This window comes from Misgurnus anguillicaudatus, chromosome 20, assembly GCF_027580225.2.
Source record: "Misgurnus anguillicaudatus chromosome 20, ASM2758022v2, whole genome shotgun sequence".
Classification (NCBI taxonomy): Eukaryota; Metazoa; Chordata; class Actinopteri; order Cypriniformes; family Cobitidae; genus Misgurnus; species Misgurnus anguillicaudatus.
Genome location: NC_073356.2, coordinates 1,809,626 through 1,828,550, shown reverse-complemented (window position 1 = coordinate 1,828,550; position 18,925 = coordinate 1,809,626).

Genomic DNA, 18,925 nt, shown 5'->3' with positions numbered 1-18,925 from the left:
AAAAACCAATTGCAGGCTGTAAGATGCCCATAAACTCTATCAGAGCTAAAGAAATAACTACTGGTCAACGGAGAATTCAACTTAAACCTTGTGGGATTTGAAACTGGGTCTCCCATATGGGAGAATTAGTGCTCTAATCACTAGACTACAGAGGATGAGTTGGAGCTGGGTCAGCAAAACCTGGTCCTGTGTATTGTTGCCTATGCCAAGACTGTTGGCTGGCTGGTACAGTCAGAGTCAAACCCACAAATACATGAAAACTATCAGATCTAAAGAAGATTTGTTTGCTTCTATCAAAACCCAAAGACACTGTTTGCATTTGCTGTATTTTTTGCTAATTGTATGTCTAGGACCCTTTCTTCAAGTGTAACTCACATGAACATTTGGCTTGAAAGTACTAAATGTTATGTCCAGTACTCTATGTTAAATTTGATCTCAAATGTCCAGCAGAAACCTTAAGCCCACATCAACTATGAAGACTGCTTTAGGAGACTTAGGAACAGTAATAAAATGAACAACCTACTGGCTTTGGGAAGGGAAAAACGAATTGCAGGCTGTAAGATGCCTATAAACTCTATCAGAGCTAAAGCAGTGACTACTGGTCAATGGATAATACCCCTTAAACCTTGTGGGATTTGAACCTGGGTCTCCCAATGGGAGAATCAATGCTCTAACCACTAGACTACAGGGGATGAGTTGAAGCTGGGCCAGCAAAACCTGGTCCTGTGTATTGCTGCCTATGCTAAGACTGTTGGCTGGCTGGTACAGTCAGAGTCAAACCCACAAATACATGAAAACTATCAGATCTAAAGAAGATTTGTTTGCTTCTTTCAAACCCCAAAGACACTGTTGGCATCTGATGTATTTTTGCTAATTGTATGTCTTGATCTCTTTCTTAAATTGAAACTTACATGGATATATTTTGCCTGAAAGCACTAAATGCTATGTCCAGTACTCTATGTTAAATTTGATCTCAAATGTCCAGCAGAAACCTTAAGCCCACATCAACTATGAAGACTGCTTTAGGAGACTTAGGTACAGTAATAAAATGAACAACCTACTGGCTTTGGGAAGGGAAAATAGAATTGCAGGCTATAAGATGCCCAGCAACTCTATCAGAGCTAAAGCAGTGACTACTGGTCAATGGATAATACCCCTTAAACCTTGTGGAATTTGAACCTGGGTTTCCCATATGGGAGAATCAGTGCTCCAACCACTAGACTACAGAGGATGAGTTGAAGCTGGCCCAGCAAAACCTGGTCCTGTGTATTGCTGCCTATGCTAAGACTGTTGGCTGGCTGGTACAGTCAGAGTCAAACCCATAAATACATGAAAACTATCAGATCTAAAGAAGATTTGTTTGCTTCTATCAAACCCCAAAGACACTGTTGGCATCTGATGTATTTTTTGCTAATTGTATGTCTTGGTCTCTTTCTTAAATTGAAACTTACATGGATATATTTTGCTTGAAAGCACTAAATGTAATGTCCAGTACTCTATGTTAAATTTGCCCACAAACTCTATCAGAGCTAAAGCAGTGACTACTGGTCAATGGATAATACCCCTTAAACCTTGTGGAATTCGAACCTGGGTCTCCCATATGGGAGAATCAATGCTCTAACCACTAGACTACAGAGGATGAGTTGAAGCTGGGCCAGCAAAATCTGGTCCTGTGTATTGCTGACTATGATCAGACTGTTGGCTGGCTGGTACAGTCAGAGTCAAACCCACAAATACATGAAAACTATCAGAAGATTTGTTTGCTTCATTCAAAACCCAAAGACACTGTTTGCATCTGATGTATTTTTTGTTAATTGTATGTCTTGGTCTCTTTCTTAAATTGAAACTTACATGGATATATTTTGCCTGAAAGCACTAAATGCTATGTCCAGTACTCTATGTTAAATTTGATCTCAAATGTCCAGCAGAAACCTTAAGCCCACATCAACTATGAAGACTGCTTTAGGAGACTTAGGTACAGTAATAAAATGAACAACCTACTGGCTTTGGGAAGGGAAAATAGAATTGCAGGCTATAAGATGCCCACAAACTCTATCAGAGCTAAAGAAGTGACTACTGGTCAACAGAGATTTCCACTTAAACCTTGTGGAATTTGAACCTGGGTCTCCCATATGGGAGAATCAGTGCTCTAACCACTAGACTACAGCGGATGAGTTGAAGCTGGGCCAGCAAAACCTGGTCCTGTGTATTGCTGCCTATGCTAAGACTGTTGGCTGGCTGGTACAGTCAGAGTCAAACCCATAAATACATGAAAACTATCAGATCTAAAGAAGATTTGTTTGCTTCTTTCAAACCCCAAAGACACTGTTGGCATCTGATGTATTTTTGCTAATTGTATGTCTTGGTCTCTTTCTTAAATTGAAACTTACATGGATATATTTTGCCTGAAAGCACTAAATGCTATGTCCAGTACTCTATGTTAAATTTGATCTCAAATGTCCAGCAGAAACCTTAAGCCCACATCAACTATGAAGACTGCTTTAGGAGACTTGGGTACAGTAATAAAATGAACAACCTACTGGCTTTGGGAAGGGAAAATAGAATTGCAGGCTATAAGATGCCCACAAACTCTATCAGAGCTAAAGAAGTGACTACTGGTCAACAGAGATTTCCACTTAAACCTTGTGGAATTTGATCCTGGGTCTCCCATATGGGAGAATCAGTGCTCCAACCACTAGACTACAGAGGATGAGTTGAAGCTGGGCCAGCAAAACCTGGTCCTGTGTATTGCTGCCTATGCTAAGACTGTTGGCTGGCTGGTACAGTCAGAGTCAAACCCATAAATACATGAAAACTATCAGATCTAAAGAAGATTTGTTTGCTTCTATCAAAACCCAAAGACACTGTTGGCATCTGATGTATTTTTTGCTAATTGTATGTCTTGGTCTCTTTCTTAAATTGAAACTTACATGGATATATTTAGCTTGAAAGCACTAAATGTTATGTCCAGTACTCTATGTTAAATTTGATCTCAAATGTCCAGCAGAAACCTTAAGCCCACATCAACTATGAAGACTGCTTTAGGAGACTTAGGAACAGTAATAAAATGAACAACCTACTGGCTTTGGGAAGGGAAAAACGAATTGCAGGCTGTAAGATGCCTATAAACTCTCTCAGAGCTAAAGCAGTGACTACTGGTCAATGGATAACACCCCTTAAACCTTGTGGGATTTGAACCTGGGTCTCCCATATAGGAGAATCAGTGCTCCAACCACTAGACTACAGAGGATGAGTTAAAGCTGGGCTAGCAAAACCTGGTCCTGTGTATTGCTGCCTATGCTAAGACTGTTGGCTGGCTGGGACAGTCAGAGTCAAACCCACAAATACATGAAAACTATCAGATCTAAAGAAGATTTGTTTGCTTCTTTCAAACCCCAAAGACACTGTTGGCATCTGATGTATTTTTGCTAATTGTATGTCTTGGTCTCTTTCTTAAATTGAAACTTACATGGATATATTTTGCCTGAAAGCACTAAATGCTATGTCCAGTACTCTATGTTAAATTTGATCTCAAATGTCCAGCAGAAACCTTAAGCCCACATCAACTATGAAGACTGCTTTAGGAGACTTGGGTACAGTAATAAAATGAACAACCTACTGGCTTTGGGAAGGGAAAATAGATTTGCAGGCTATAAGATGCCCACAAACTCTATCAGAGCTAAAGAAGTGACTACTGGTCAACAGAGATTTCCACTTAAACCTTGTGGAATTTGAACCTGGGTCTCCCATATGGGAGAATCAGTGCTCCAACCACTAGACTACAGAGGATGAGTTGAAGCTGGGCCAGCAAAACCTGGTCCTGTGTATTGCTGCCTATGCTAAGACTGTTGGCTGGCTGGTACAGTCAGAGTCAAACCCACAAATACATGAAAACTATCAGATCTAAAGAAGATTTGTTTGCTTCTATCAAAACCCAAAGACACTGTTTGCATTTGCTGTATTTTTTGCTAATTGTATGTCTAGGACCCTTTCTTCAAGTGTAACTCACATGAACATTTGGCTTGAAAGTACTAAATGTTATGTCCAGTACTCTATGTTAAATTTGATCTCAAATGTCCAGCAGAAACCTTAAGCCCACATCAACTATGAAGACTGATTTAGGAGACTTAGGAACAGTAATAAAATGAACAACCTACTGGCTTTGGGAAGGGAAAAACGAATTGCAGGCTGTAAGATGCCTATAAACTCTATCAGAGCTAAAGAAGTGACTACTGGTCAATGGAGAATACCCCTTAAACCTTGTGGGATTCGAACCTGGGTCTCCCATATGGGAGAATCAGTGCTCCAACCACTAGACTACAGAGGATGAGTTGAAGCTGGGCCAGCAAAACCTGGTCCTGTGTATTGCTGCCTATGCTAAGACTGTTGGCTGGCTGGTACAGTCAGAGTCAAACCCATAAATACATGAAAACTATCAGATCTAAAGAAGATTTGTTTGCTTCTATCAAAACCCAAAGACACTGTTGGCATCTGATGTATTTTTTGCTAATTGTATGTCTTGGTCTCTTTCTTAAATTGAAACTTACATGGATATATTTTGCTTGAAAGCACTAATTGTTATGTCCAGTACTCTATGTTAAATTTGATCTCAAATGTCCAGCAGAAACCTTAAGCCCACATCAACTATGAAGACTGCTTTAGGAGACTTAGGAACAGTAATAAAATGAACAACCTACTGGCTTTGGGAAGGGAAAAACGAATTGCAGGCTGTAAGATGCCTATAAACTCTATCAGAGCTAAAGCAGTGACTACTGGTCAATGGATAATACCCCTTAAAATTTGTGGGATTTGAACCTGGGTCTCCCAATGGGAGAATCAGTGCTCCAACCACTAGACTACAGAGGATGAGTTGAAGCTGGCCCAGCAAAACCTGGTCCTGTGTATTGCTGCCTATGCTAAGACTGTTGGCTGGCTGGTACAGTCAGAGTCAAACCCATAAATACATGAAAACTATCAGATCTAAAGAAGATTTGTTTGCTTCTATCAAACCCCAAAGACACTGTTGGCATCTGATGTATTTTTTGCTAATTGTATGTCTTGGTCTCTTTCTTAAATTGAAACTTACATGGATATATTTTGCTTGAAAGCACTAAATGTTATGTCCAGTACTCTATGTTAAATTTGATCTCAAATGTCCAGCAGAAACTTTAAGCCCACATCAACTATGAAGACTGCTTTAGGAGACTTAGGAACAGTAATAAAATGAACAACCTACTGGCTTTGGGAAGGGAAAAACGAATTGCAGGCTGTAAGATGCCTATAAACTCTATCAGAGCTAAAGCAGTGACTACTGGTTAATGGATAATACCCCTTAAACCTTGTGGGATTTGAACCTGGGTCTCCCATATGGGAGAATCAGTGCTCTAACCACTAGACTACAGAGGATGAGTTGAAGCTGGGCCAGCAAAACCTGGTCCTGTGTATTGCTGCCTATGCTAAGACTGTTGGCTGGCTGGTACAGTCAGAGTCAAACCCACAAATACATGAAAACTATCAGATCTAAAGAAGATTTGTTTGCTTCTATCAAAACCCAAAGACACTGTTTAAATTTGCTGTATTTTTTGCTAATTGTATGTCTAGGACCCTTTCTTCAAGTGTAACTCACATGAACATTTGGCTTGAAAGTACTAAATGTTATGTCCAGTACTCTATGTTAAATGTGATCTCAAATGTCCAGCAGAAACCTTAAGCCCACATCAACTATGAAGACTGATTTAGGAGACTCAGGAACAGTAATAAAATGAACAACCTACTGGCTTTGGGAAGGGAAAATAGAATTGCAGGCTATAAGATGCCCACAAACTCTATCAGAGCTAAAGCAGTGACTACTGGTCAACAGAGATTTCCACTTAAACCTTGTGGAATTCGAACCTGGGTCTCCCATATGGGAGAATCAATGCTCTAACCACTAGACTACAGAGGATGAGTTGAAGCTGGGCCAGCAAAATCTGGTCCTGTGTATTGCTGACTATGATCAGACTGTTGGCTGGCTGGTACAGTCAGAGTCAAACCCACAAATACATGAAAACTATCAGAAGATTTGTTTGCTTCATTCAAAACCCAAAGACACTGTTGGCATCTGATGTATTTTTTGTTAATTGTATGTCTTGGTCTCTTTCTTAAATTGAAACTTACATGGATATATTTTGCCTGAAAGCACTAAATGCTATGTCCAGTACTCTATGTTAAATTTGATCTCAAATGTCCAGCAGAAACCTTAAGCCCACATCAACTATGAAGACTGCTTTAGGAGACTTAGGTACAGTAATAAAATGAACAACCTACTGGCTTTGGGAAGGGAAAATAGAATTGCAGGCTATAAGATGCCCACAAACTCTATCAGAGCTAAAGAAGTGACTACTGGTCAACAGAGATTTCCACTTAAACCTTGTGGAATTTGAACCTGGGTCTCCCATATGGGAGAATCAGTGCTCTAACCACTAGACTACAGCGGATGAGTTGAAGCTGGGCCAGCAAAACCTGGTCCTGTGTATTGCTGCCTATGCTAAGACTGTTGGCTGGCTGGTACAGTCAGAGTCAAACCCATAAATACATGAAAACTATCAGATCTAAAGAAGATTTGTTTGCTTCTTTCAAACCCCAAAGACACTGTTGGCATCTGATGTATTTTTGCTAATTGTATGTCTTGGTCTCTTTCTTAAATTGAAACTTACATGGATATATTTTGCCTGAAAGCACTAAATGCTATGTCCAGTACTCTATGTTAAATTTGATCTCAAATGTCCAGCAGAAACCTTAAGCCCACATCAACTATGAAGACTGCTTTAGGAGACTTGGGTACAGTAATAAAATGAACAACCTACTGGCTTTGGGAAGGGAAAATAGAATTGCAGGCTATAAGATGCCCACAATCTCTATCAGAGCTAAAGAAGTGACTACTGGTCAACAGAGATTTCCACTTAAACCTTGTGGAATTTGATCCTGGGTCTCCCATATGGGAGAATCAGTGCTCCAACCACTAGACTACAGAGGATGAGTTGAAGCTGGGCCAGCAAAACCTGGTCCTGTGTATTGCTGCCTATGCTAAGACTGTTGGCTGGCTGGTACAGTCAGAGTCAAACCCATAAATACATGAAAACTATCAGATCTAAAGAAGATTTGTTTGCTTCTATCAAAACCCAAAGACACTGTTGGCATCTGATGTATTTTTTGCTAATTGTATGTCTTGGTCTCTTTCTTAAATTGAAACTTACATGGATATATTTAGCTTGAAAGCACTAAATGTTATGTCCAGTACTCTATGTTAAATTTGATCTCAAATGTCCAGCAGAAACCTTAAGCCCACATCAACTATGAAGACTGCTTTAGGAGACTTAGGAACAGTAATAAAATGAACAACCTACTGGCTTTGGGAAGGGAAAAACGAATTGCAGGCTGTAAGATGCCTATAAACTCTCTCAGAGCTAAAGCAGTGACTACTGGTCAATGGATAACACCCCTTAAACCTTGTGGGATTTGAACCTGGGTCTCCCATATGGGAGAATCAATGCTCTAACCACTAGACTACAGAGGTTGAGTTGAAGCTGGGCCAGCAAAATCTGGTCCTGTGTATTGCTGACTATGATCAGACTGTTGGCTGGCTGGTACAGTCAGAGTCAAACCCACAAATACATGAAAACTATCAGAAGATTTGTTTGCTTCATTCAAAACCCAAAGACACTGTTGGCATCTGATGTATTTTTTGTTAATTGTATGTCTTGGTCTCTTTCTTAAATTGAAACTTACATGGATATATTTTGCCTGAAAGCACTAAATGCTATGTCCAGAAATCTATGTTAAATTTGATCTCAAATGTCCAGCAGAAACCTTAAGCCCACATCAACTATGAAGACTGCTTTAGGAGACTTAGGTACAGTAATAAAATGAACAACCTACTGGCTTTGGGAAGGGAAAATAGAATTGCAGGCTATAAGATGCCCACAAACTCTATCAGAGCTAAAGAAGTGACTACTGGTCAACAGAGATTTCCACTTAAACCTTGTGGAATTTGAACCTGGGTCTCCCATATGGGAGAATCAGTGCTCTAACCACTAGACTACAGCGGATGAGTTGAAGCTGGGCCAGCAAAACCTGGTCCTGTGTATTGCTGCCTATGCTAAGACTGTTGGCTGGCTGGTACAGTCAGAGTCAAACCCATAAATACATGAAAACTATCAGATCTAAAGAAGATGTGTTTGCTTCTATCAAAACCCAAAGACACTGTTGGCATCTGATGTATTTTTTGCTAATTGTATGTCTTGGTCTCTTTCTTAAATTGAAACTTACATGGATATATTTTGCTTGAAAGCACTAAATGTTATGTCCAGTACTCTATGTTAAATTTGATCTCAAATGTCCAGCAGAAACCTTAAGCCCACATCAACTATGAAGACTGATTTAGGAGACTTAGGAACAGTAATAAAATGAACAACCTACTGGCTTTGGGAAGGGAAAATAGAATTGCAGGCTATAAGATGCCCACAAACTCTATTAGAGCTAAAGAAGTGACTACTGGTCAACAGAGATTTCCACTTAAACCTTGTGGAATTTGAACCTGGGTCTCCCATATAGGAGAATCAGTGCTCCAACCACTAGACTACAGAGGATGAGTTGAAGCTGGGCCAGCAAAACCTGGTCCTGTGTATTGCTGCCTATGCTAAGACTGTTGGCTGGCTGGGACAGTCAGAGTCAAACCCACAAATACATGAAAACTATCAGATCTAAAGAAGATTTGTTTGCTTCTTTCAAACCCCAAAGACACTGTTGGCATCTGATGTATTTTTGCTAATTGTATGTCTTGGTCTCTTTCTTAAATTGAAACTTACATGGATATATTTTGCCTGAAAGCACTAAATGCTATGTCCAGTACTCTATGTTAAATTTGATCTCAAATGTCCAGCAGAAACCTTAAGCCCACATCAACTATGAAGACTGCTTTAGGAGACTTGGGTACAGTAATAAAATGAACAACCTACTGGCTTTGGGAAGGGAAAATAGAATTGCAGGCTATAAGATGCCCACAAACTCTATCAGAGCTAAAGAAGTGACTACTGGTCAACAGAGATTTCCACTTAAACCTTGTGGAATTTGAACCTGGGTCTCCCATATGGGAGAATCAGTGCTCCAACCACTAGACTACAGAGGATGAGTTGAAGCTGGGCCAGCAAAACCTGGTCCTGTGTATTGCTGCCTATGCTAAGACTGTTGGCTGGCTGGTACAGTCAGAGTCAAACCCACAAATACATGAAAACTATCAGATCTAAAGAAGATTTGTTTGCTTCTATCAAAACCCAAAGACACTGTTTGCATTTGCTGTATTTTTTGCTAATTGTATGTCTAGGACCCTTTCTTCAAGTGTAACTCACATGAACATTTGGCTTGAAAGTACTAAATGTTATGTCCAGTACTCTATGTTAAATTTGATCTCAAATGTCCAGCAGAAACCTTAAGCCCACATCAACTATGAAGACTGATTTAGGAGACTTAGGAACAGTAATAAAATGAACAACCTACTGGCTTTGGGAAGGGAAAAACGAATTGCAGGCTGTAAGATGCCTATAAACTCTATCAGAGCTAAAGAAGTGACTACTGGTCAATGGAGAATACCCCTTAAACCTTGTGGGATTCGAACCTGGGTCTCCCATATGGGAGAATCAGTGCTCCAACCACTAGACTACAGAGGATGAGTTGAAGCTGGGCCAGCAAAACCTGGTCCTGTGTATTGCTGCCTATGCTAAGACTGTTGGCTGGCTGGTACAGTCAGAGTCAAACCCATAAATACATGAAAACTATCAGATCTAAAGAAGATTTGTTTGCTTCTATCAAAACCCAAAGACACTGTTGGCATCTGATGTATTTTTTGCTAATTGTATGTCTTGGTCTCTTTCTTAAATTGAAACTTACATGGATATATTTTGCTTGAAAGCACTAAATGTTATGTCCAGTACTCTATGTTAAATTTGATCTCAAATGTCCAGCAGAAACCTTAAGCCCACATCAACTATGAAGACTGCTTTAGGAGACTTAGGAACAGTAATAAAATGAACAACCTACTGGCTTTGGGAAGGGAAAAACGAATTGCAGGCTGTAAGATGCCTATAAACTCTATCAGAGCTAAAGCAGTGACTACTGGTCAATGGATAATACCCCTTAAACCTTGTGGGATTTGAACCTGGGTCTCCCAATGGGAGAATCAATGCTCTAACCACTAGACTACAGAGGATGAGTTGAAGCTGGGCCAGCAAAACCTGGTCCTGTGTATTGCTGCCTATGCTAAGACTGTTGGCTGGCTGGTACAGTCAGAGTCAAACCCACAAATACATGAAAACTATCAGATCTAAAGAAGATTTGTTTGCTTCTTTCAAACCCCAAAGACACTGTTGGCATCTGATGTATTTTTGCTAATTGTATGTCTTGGTCTCTTTCTTAAATTGAAACTTACATGGATATATTTTGCCTGAAAGCACTAAATGCTATGTCCAGTACTCTATGTTGAATTTGATCTCAAATGTCCAGCAGAAACCTTAAGCCCACATCAACTATGAAGACTGCTTTAGGAGACTTGGGTACAGTAATAAAATGAACAACCTACTGGCTTTGGGAAGGGAAAAACGAATTGCAGGCTATAAGATGCCCACAAACTCTATCAGAGCTCAAGAAGTGACTACTGGTCAACAGAGATTTCCACTTAAACCTTGTGGAATTTGAACCTGGGTCTCCCATATGGGAGAATCAGTGCTCCAACCACTAGACTACAGAGGATGAGTTGAAGCTGGGCCAGCAAAACCTGGTCCTGTGTATTGCTGCCTATGCTAAGACTGTTGGCTGGCTGGTACAGTCAGAGTCAAACCCATAAATACATGAAACTATCAGATCTAAAGAAGATTTGTTTGCTTCTATCAAAACCCAAAGACACTGTTGGCATCTGATGTATTTTTTGCTAATTGTATGTCTTGGTCTCTTTCTTAAATTGAAACTTACATGGATATATTTTGCTTGAAAGCACTAAATGTTATGTCCAGTACTCTATGTTAAATTTGATCTCAAATGTCCAGCAGAAACCTTAAGCCCACATCAACTATGAAGACTGATTTAGGAGACTTAGGAACAGTAATAAAATGAACAACCTACTGGCTTTGGGAAGGGAAAAACGAATTGCAGGCTGTAAGATGCCTATAAACTCTATCAGAGCTAAAGAAGTGACTACTGGTCAACAGAGATTTCGACTTAAACCTTGTGGAATTTGAACCTGGGTCTCCCATATAGGAGAATCAGTGCTCCAACCACTAGACTACAGAGGATGAGTTGAAGCTGGGCCAGCAAAACCTGGTCCTGTGTATTGCTGCCTATGCTAAGACTGTTGGCTGGCTGGTACAGTCAGAGTCAAACCCACAAATACATGAAAACTATCAGATCTAAAGAAGATTTGTTTGCTTCTTTCAAACCCCAAAGACACTGTTGGCATCTGATGTATTTTTGCTAATTGTATGTCTTGGTCTCTTTCTTAAATTGAAACTTACATGGATATATTTTGCCTGAAAGCACTAAATGTTATGTCCAGTACTCTATGTTAAATTTGATCTCAAATGTCCAGCAGAAACCTTAAGCCCACATCAACTATGAAGACTGCTTTAGGAGACTTAGGAACAGTAATAAAATGAACAACCTACTGGCTTTGGGAAGGGAAAAACGAATTGCAGGCTGTAAGATGCCTATAAACTCTATCAGAGCTAAAGCAGTGACTACTGGTCAATGGATAATACCCCTTATACCTTGTGGGATTCGAACCTGGGTCTCCCATATGGGAGAATCAATGCTCTAACCACTAGACTACAGAGAATGAGTTGAAGCTGGGCCAGCAAAACCTGGTCCTGTGTATTGCTGCCTATGCTAAGACTGTTGGCTGGCTGGTACAGTCAGAGTCAAACCCACAAATACATGAAAACTATCAGATCTAAAGAAGATTTGTTTGCTTCTTTCAAAACCCAAAGACACTGTTGGCATCTGATGTATTTTTTGTTAATTGTATGTCTTGGTCTCTTTCTTAAATTGAAACTTACATGGATACATGCATTTGTGTCTTGTGAATAGTATGCCATACAGACCCGTTTGCCACTGAACCTGCATTAACGACGACAGTGGGGCCTCCAGCCTTAGTCAAACGGGTTGGCACGTATGGTCAGGTTGCGATGTTGGCGTTTTCTCGTGATCTTGTAAATAGCATGCAATATAGACCCGTTTGCCACTGAACCTGCATTAACGACGACAGTGGGGTTACAGGCCTTAGTCAAACGGGTCGACAGGTTTCATTTTCTCTTTATATTAAAAATCAGAAGGTGACCCTTAGTTACCATATATACCGTCGCAGTGGGCCCCCAATTTGCAAAATCCTCAACTGTGGATAATATAATTATGCCGCAATAGTTAGTCTGTCTGAAACTAAGCTGATTAAACCACATCACTGTGTGACACTTGCATTACATGTGAACGGCCCCTACGCTAATATGATTTTGTTTTTCTCTCCCTGTCCTGTCCTCGACCCTGAGGACAATGGGACAAACAGACCCAGTTCCGGTAGATGTGAAAGTCGACTCACCTCTGTTCTACTGGTCGTCCATCACTGTGATGCCCAGCTGATGCCTGACCAACGACCACCGGCAGAACCCGCTTAATCTCCGCTTAATCCCCGCTTAATCTCCTTATCCGTTTATATGTGTTTATATACATATATATCTCCCAAGGGTTTTTCCCTCCTAGGACTTTTTATTTTTTATTTCCTCGGCTAAACAACCCGGGGTTTTTGTTTTTTTTTCTCCTAGGGGGTTTTTTACCCCGTGGTGGTAGACTTCTTGTTATTAATTTAGCTTCTTCTCCTAGAGGTTACATTAGTAATACGCTCGTTCATAATGTCGAGTCAGAGCCTCAGCAAATTTGAAAGCTTATGCTATTGTGTATTATGTTGTGCTATCTGTCATTTTTCTGTGCTTTTACTGCTTCTATTAATGTAAAGCTGCTTTGAAACAATTGAGTATTGTGAAAAGCGCTATATAAATAAAATTGAATTGAATTGAATTGAATTGAATTGAATTGAATTGAATTGAATTGAATTGAATGGATATATTTTGCTTGAAAGCACGAAATGCTATGTCCAGTACTCTATGTTAAATTTGATCTCAAATGTCCAGCAGAAACCTTAAGCCCACATCAACTATGAAGACTGATTTAGGAGACTTAAGAACAGTAATAAAATGAACAACCTACTGGCTTTGGGAAGGGAAAATAGAATTGCAGGCTATAAGATGCCCACAAACTCTATTAGGGCTAAAGAAGTGACTACTGGTCAACAGAGATTTCCACTCAAACCTTGTGGAATTTGAACCTGGGTCTCCCATATAGGAGAATCAGTGCTCCAACCACTAGACTACAGAGGATGAGTTGAAGCTGGGCCAGCAAAACCTGGTCCTGTGTATTGCTGCCTATGCTAAGACTGTTGGCTGGCTGGTACAGTCAGAGTCAAACCCACAAATACATGAAAACTATCAGATCTAAAGAAGATTTGTTTGCTTCTTTCAAACCCCAAAGACACTGTTGGCATCTGATGTATTTTTGCTAATTGTATGTCTTGGTCTCTTTCTTAAATTGAAACTTACATGGATATATTTTGCCTGAAAGCACTAAATGTTATGTCCAGTACTCTATGTTAAATTTGATCTCAAATGTCCAGCAGAAACCTTAAGCCCACATCAACTATGAAGACTGCTTTAGGAGACTTAGGAACAGTAATAAAATGAACAACCTACTGGCTTTGGGAAGGGAAAAACGAATTGCAGGCTGTAAGATGCCCACAAACTCTATCAGAGCTAAAGAAGTGACTACTGGTCAACAGAGATTTCCACTTAAACCTTGTGGAATTTGAACCTGGGTCTCCCATATGGGAGAATCAGTGCTCCAACCACTAGACTACAGAGGATGAGTTGAAGCTGGGCCAGCAAAACCTGGTCCTGTGTATTGCTGCCTATGCTAAGACTGTTGGCTGGCTGGTACAGTCAGAGTCAAACCCACAAATACATGAAAACTATCAGATCTAAAGAAGATTTGTTTGCTTCTATCAAAACCCAAAGACACTGTTTGCATTTGCTGTATTTTTTGCTAATTGTATGTCTAGGACCCTTTCTTTAAGTGTAACTCACATGAACATTTGGCTTGAAAGTACTAAATGTTATGTCCAGTACTCTATGTTAAATTTGATCTCAAATGTCCAGCAGAAACCTTAAGCCCACATCAACTATGAAGACTGATTTAGGAGACTTAGGAACAGTAATAAAATGAACAACCTACTGGCTTTGGGAAGGGAAAAACGAATTGCAGGCTGTAAGATGCCTATAAACTCTATCAGAGCTAAAGAAGTGACTACTGGTCAATGGAGAATACCCCTTAAACCTTGTGGGATTCGAACCTGGGTCTCCCATATGGGAGAATCAGTGCTCCAACCACTAGACTACAGAGGATGAGTTGAAGCTGGGGCAGCAAAACCTGGTCCTGTGTATTGCTGCCTATGCTAAGACTGTTGGCTGGCTGGTACAGTCAGAGTCAAACCCACAAATACATGAAAACTATCAGATCTAAAGAAGATTTGTTTGCTTCTTTCAAAACCCAAAGACACTGTTGGCATCTGATGTATTTTTTGTTAATTGTATGTCTTGGTCTCTTTCTTAAATTGAAACTTACATGGATATATTTTGCTTGAAAGCACGAAATGCTATGTCCAGTACTCTATGTTAAATTTGATCTCAAATGTCCAGCAGAAACCTTAAGCCCACATCAACTATGAAGACTGATTTAGGAGACTTAAGAACAGTAATAAAATGAACAACCTACTGGCTTTGGGAAGGGAAAATAGAATTGCAGGCTATAAGATGCCCACAAACTCTATTAGAGCTAAAGAAGTGACTACTGGTCAACAGAGATTTCCACTTAAACCTTGTGGAATTTGAACCTGGGTCTCCCATATAGGAGAATCAGTGCTCCAACCACTAGACTACAGAGGATGAGTTGAAGCTGGGCCAGCAAAACCTGGTCCTGTGTATTGCTGCCTATGCTAAGACTGTTGGCTGGCTGGTACAGTCAGAGTCAAACCCACAAATACATGAAAACTATCAGATCTAAAGAAGATTTGTTTGCTTCTTTCAAACCCCAAAGACACTGTTGGCATCTAATGTATTTTTGCTAATTGTATGTCTTGGTCTCTTTCTTAAATTGAAACTTACATGGATATATTTTGCCTGAAAGCACTAAATGTTATGTCCAGTACTCTATGTTAAATTTGATCTCAAATGTCCAGCAGAAACCTTAAGCCCACATCAACTATGAAGACTGCTTTAGGAGAATTAGGAACAGTAATAAAATGAACAACCTACTGGCTTTGGGAAGGGAAAAACGAATTGCAGGCTGTAAGATGCCTATAAACTCTATCAGAGCTAAAGCAGTGACTACTGGTCAATGGATAATACCCCTTATACCTTGTGGGATTTGAACCTGGGTCTCCCAATGGGAGAATCAATGCTCTAACCACTAGACTACAGAGGATGAGTTGAACTGGGCCAGCAAAACCTGGTCCTGTGTATTGCTGCCTATGCTAAGACTGTTGGCTGGCTGGTACAGTCAGAGTCAAACCCATAAATACATGAAAACTATCAGATTTAAAAAAGATTTGTTTGCTTCTATCAAAACCCAAAGACACTGTTGGCATCTGGTGTATTTTTTGCTAATTGTATGTCCAGGACTCTTTCTTAAATTGAAAATTACATGGATACATTTTGCTTGAAAGCACTAAATGTTATGTCCAGTACTCTATGTTAAATTTGATCTCAAATGTCCAACAGAAACATTAAGCCCACATCAACTATGAAGACTGCTTTAGGAGACTTAGGAACAGTAATAAAATGAACAACCTACTGGCTTTGGGAAGGGAAAAACGAATTGCAGGCTGTAAGATGCCTATAAACTCTATCAGAGCTAAACAAGTGATAACTGGTCAATGGAGAATACCCCTTAAACCTTGTGGGATTTGAACCTGGGTCGCCCATATGGGAGAATCAGTGCTCTTACCACTAGACTACAGAGGATGAGTTGAAGCTGGGCCAGCAAAATCTGGTCCTGTGTATTGCTGCCTATGCTAAGACTGTTGGCTGGCTGGTACAGTCAGAGTCAAACCCACAAATACATGAAAACTATCAGATCTAAAGAAGATTTGTTTGCTTCTTTCAAACCCCAAAGACACTGTTGGCATCTGATGTATTTTTGCTAATTGTATGTCTTGGTCTCTTTCTTAAATTGAAACTTACATGGATATATTTTGCCTGAAAGCACTAAATGCTGTGTCCAGTACTCTATGTTAAATTTGATCTCAAATGTCCAGCAGAAACCTTAAGCCCACATCAACTATGAAGACTGCTTTAGGAGACTTAGGTACAGTAATAAAATGAACAACCTACTGGCTTTGGGAAGGGAAAATAGAATTGCAGGCTATAAGATGCCCACAAACTCTATCAGAGCTAAAGAAGTGACTACTGGTCAACAGAGATTTCCACTTAAACCTTGTGGAATTTGAACCTGGGTCTCCCATATGGGAGAATCAGTGCTCCAACCACTAGACTACAGAGGATGAGTTGAAGCTGGGCCAGCAAAACCTGGTCCTGTGTATTGCTGCCTATGCTAAGACTGTTGGCTGGCTGGTACAGTCAGAGTCAAACCCATAAATACATGAAAACTATCAGATCTAAAGAAGATGTGTTTGCTTCAATCAAAACCCAAAGACACTGTTGGCATCTGATGTATTTTTTGCTTATTGTATGTCCAGGACCCTTTCTTCAAGTGTAACTCACATGAACATTTGGCTTGAAAGTACTAAATGTTATGTCCAGTACTCTATGTTAAATTTGATCTCAAATGTCCAGCAGAAACCTTAAGCCCACATCAACTATGAAGACTGATTTAGGAGACTTAGGAACAGTAATAAAATGAACAACCTACTGGCTTTGGGAAGGGAAAAACGAATTGCAGGCTGTAAGATGCCTATAAACTCTATCAGAGCTAAAGAAGTGACTACTGGTCAATGGAGTATACCCCTTAAACCTTGTGGGATTCGAACCTGGGTCTCCCATATGGGAGAATCAGTGATCTAACCACTAGACTACAGAGGATGAGTTGAAGCTGGGCCAGCAAAACCTGGTCCTGTGTATTGCTGCCTATGCTAAGACTGTTGGCTGGCTGGTACAGTCAGAGTCAAACCCATAAATACATGAAAACTATCAGATCTAAAGAAGATTTGTTTGCTTCTATCAAAACCCAAAGACACTGTTGGCATCTGATGTATTTTTTGCTAATTGTATGTCTTGGTCTCTTTCTTAAATTGAAACTTACATGGATATATTTTGCTTGAAAGCACTAAATGTTATGTCCAGTACTCTATGTTAAATTTGATCTCAAATGTCCAGCAGAAACCTTAAGCCCACATCAACTATGAAGACTGCTTTAGGAGACTTAGGAACAGTAATAAAATGAACAACCTACTGGCTTTGGGAAGGGAAAAGCGAATTGCAGGCTGTAAGATGCCTATAAACTCTATCAGAGCTAAAGCAGTGACTACTGGTCAATGGATAATACCCCTTAAACCTTGTGGGATTTGAACCTGGGTCTCCCAATGGGAGAATCAATGCTCTAACCACTAGACTACAGAGGATGAGTTGAAGCTGGGACAGCAAAACCTGGTCCTGTGTATTGCTGACTATGCTAAGACTGTTGGCTGGCTGGTACAGTCAGAGTCAAACCCACAAATACATGAAAACTATCAGATCTAAAGAAAATTTGTTTGCTTCTTTCAAACCCCAAAGACACTGTTGGCATCTGATGTATTTTTGCTAATTGTATGTCTTGGTCTCTTTCTTAAATTAAAACTTACATGGATATATTTTGCCTGAAAGCACTAAATGCTATGTCCAGTACTCTATGTTAAATTTGATCTCAAATGTCCAGCAGAAACCTTAAGCCCACATCAACTATGAAGACTGCTTTAGGAGACTTAGGAACAGTAATAAAATGAACAACCTACTGGCTTTGGGAAGGGAAAAACGAATTGCAGGCTGTAAGATGCCTATAAACTCTATCAGAGCTAAAGCAGTGACTACTGGTCAATGGATAATACCCCTTAAACCTTGTGGGATTTGAACCTGGGTCTCCCAATGGGAGAATCAATGCTCTAACCACTAGACTACAGAGGATGAGTTGAAGCTGGGCCAGCAAAACCTGGTCCTGTGTATTGCTGCCTATGCTAAGACTGTTGGCTGGCTGGTACAGTCAGAGTCAAACCCACAAATACATGAAAACTATCAGATCTAAAGAAAATTTGTTTGCTTCTTTCAAACCCCAAAGACACTGTTGGCATCTGATGTATTTTTGCTAATTGTATGTCTTGGTCTCTTTCTTAAATTGAAACTTACATGGATATATTTTGCCTGAAAGCACTAAATGCTATGTCCAGTACTTTATGTTAAATTTGATCTCAAATGTCCAGCAGAAACCTTAAGCCCACATCAACTATGAAGACTGCTTTAGGAGACTTAGGTACAGTAATACAATGAACAACCTACTGGCTTTGGGAAGGGAAAATAGAATTGCAGGCTATAAGATGCCCACAAACTCTATCAGAGCTAAAGCAGTGACTACTGGTCAATGGATAATACCCCTTAAACCTTGTGGAATTCGAACCTGGGTCTCCCATATGGGAGAATCAATGCTCTAACCACTAGACTACAGAGAATGAGTTGAAGCTGGGCCAGCAAAACCTGGTCCTGTGCATTGCTGCCTACGCTAAGACTGTTGGCTGGCTGGTACAGTCAGAGTCAAA